The sequence below is a fragment of the Lonchura striata genome, chromosome 29 (genome assembly GCF_046129695.1).
Source record: "Lonchura striata isolate bLonStr1 chromosome 29, bLonStr1.mat, whole genome shotgun sequence".
In the NCBI taxonomy this organism is placed as follows: Eukaryota; Metazoa; Chordata; class Aves; order Passeriformes; family Estrildidae; genus Lonchura; species Lonchura striata.
In genome coordinates this window covers 7,100,864-7,103,173 of record NC_134631.1, presented here as the reverse complement: position 1 = coordinate 7,103,173, position 2,310 = coordinate 7,100,864, and the positions used below count along the sequence as shown (strand labels likewise).

At 39.4% G+C, this 2,310-nt stretch overlaps 1 long non-coding RNA gene across 1 annotated transcript; it reads left to right on the top strand.

The window, feature by feature from the left end:
- Positions 1-539: 539 nt before the first annotated feature.
- Positions 540-1,892, top strand: LOC144247652 (uncharacterized). The gene is made up of 2 exons (XR_013341246.1): positions 540-745; positions 1,765-1,892. It is a non-coding gene; the product is annotated as an uncharacterized LOC144247652 (long non-coding RNA).
- The last annotated feature ends 418 nt before the right edge of the window (positions 1,893-2,310 follow it).

The following is a 2,310-nucleotide window of genomic DNA, read 5'->3' as shown; positions in this document are numbered from 1 at the left end:
CCATCCCATTCTCAATACATTACCCCACCTGCTAGTTTTTAACGTTACTTTCCCATTTTTGGACTGATACCTGGGTCTTAATTTTTTTCTGATATCCTTTGTTTTTTCCAGGATGACATCCTCATTGCCATCTATTTTCAACAATCTGTACACCCCATTCTTTAGCCAATAAGTAGCGTAAAGCCAACCTATTTTAATACACTGCAGGTGATGTTTGGCTTTGCAGACTCAATATTAATTCCAATGCCTGAGCAGCTTTGTTTATTATATTCTCTATAACTGCTTGGAGTCATTTAATGTGACTCAGGATATAATTTGGGGTTAACACAGAGCTAGACTGCTGTGCTTGTTTTACCTTTTTTTTACTAATTGTCTCTTTACCGAATCTTGGACTATATTTCTAAGATCAAATGTAAAACAAATCCATCTCTCTCCTTTTGGACATTCCATGCCCCAAGTATTACTACTTTTTCCTAAGTTCTTTGTAATGTGATAATTTTCCCCCTTTTTCCTGCAGGTACTTAATTTGGATGGGTTATAACAGTGGCTGTTGACATGGGTGTGTGTAACAAAAAGGAACTTTGGTTTCTTTCCATGTGATACTTTCTGTAGCATTTGTGACACGATCTTGCTGCTATCTCAGAAGGGAAAAGACAACAAATGAGAGACAGAAACAGGAATGACAGAGGTCTGGCTTGGCTTATACCCCCACCTCCCCTGCCTGTGGGGTTGCTGCCCACAGCAGGTACGTGTGATCTTCTCGCTGGTGAGTACAGTGCTCAATCCAGGCTTGCTCTCTGTTTCCCTTGTCACTCCTTTTTTACTCATTTCCAGGCAAATTGTTTTTGACACATTTTAACTGTGGTTTTCCACCATTCCTCAGGTATCTCTCAGTCCACAGGCATTGATAATCCCCATCTACAAAACCAATTTATTACTTCAGTTTTTGAGGTCTTTCTGTATAGGGGATTGATTCAGTACTCAATACTTCTTGCCACGAGAACATAGATTTTGTGAGCTACAATGCCAATTATTCTCATAATTTAAACATTCCCTTATAACCCAGCTGCCATGTCCAATGTGGGGATGAATCAAATAACGTATACAGCATAGTATTAATGGTAATTTCCCTTCTTGCCTGTACAAGTCACAGGCTAAGGCCAGACTATCAGAACTCTTTGACTCAAACACTCCCGATCCTCCTGTTTGAAGTGGCAGTGTTCCTCTGCCAAGGAGGTGTCGGAGGCGTCTCAGGGCTTATTCAGGCAGGGCTTAGAACCAGTGATGCAAGCTTTGCCTTATTTCTCAGTTAGGTGTTATTCTTTGTACCTGCCTTGGATCATTTTGGTCTTCCCAAACCATTACCACCCAGTCCTGGTTGAAAGTCAATTTGGTATCACCCAGTTTAGATGTGATAGTCCATTCCTCACGTTTCTTCACAAATTCTTTTATTTTGCTGGCATGAATTCACCCTCTTTTCCATGGTTGGGATTGCTGCTTTAGTAGTACCTGGAAAGGACTTCTTAATAACACAGTGTTAAAAGAAAAACAATACTGCATTAACTTTCACCATTAGTTTTCTTCAAAACTTTCTGGGTTTAACTAAAAACTTTTTCTGTAGCTGCTTCTTCTTCTTGTATCCAGCTGTGCTAATTGCTGCAGAGGCCAATTCTTCTTCTTGTGAGCTATAATTAGTTAAATAAAAAAAGACTAGCCCAAATTTAACACAAGATGTATCACATCTCTTGGTTTTTTGCTTTTTAGGCAACATCCAACTGTTTTAGTCTTACAGACCCATTCTTCAGAACAAAAGCCACCTTTCCTTAACAACAAAAATCAGAAGGAAAAAAAAGAAGTCTTGTTTAAAAAAATAAAGCACATTGTGAGAGTCAGCTATCTCTGCTTTGATCTTATCTCTATTGGTGGTCCAGCTCTCCCTCTTTTTCACAGCTTTGCCTTTGACTGTACTTCCTCACTCCCCTCCCCTTGTCACTCTGTCTAGCAGGAATGGGGGAGAACTTACAGATAGCGACGGTATGGGGACTTTGGGGTGTATTTCGCTCTCCCTCTTTCTCTCTCTTTCCCTTTCTCTCTCTTTTTCTCTCTTTTTCTCTCCTTTTTCTCTCTTTTTCTCTTTTTCTCTTTTTCTCTTTTTCTCTTTTTCTCTTTTTCTCTCTTTTTCTCTTTTTCTCTCTTCTTCTCTCTTTTTCTCTCTTTTTCTCTCTTCTCTCTTTTTCTCTCTTTTTCTCTCTTCTCTCTTCTTCTCTCTTCTTCTCTCTTCTTCTCCCTTCTTCTCTCTTCTTCTCTCTT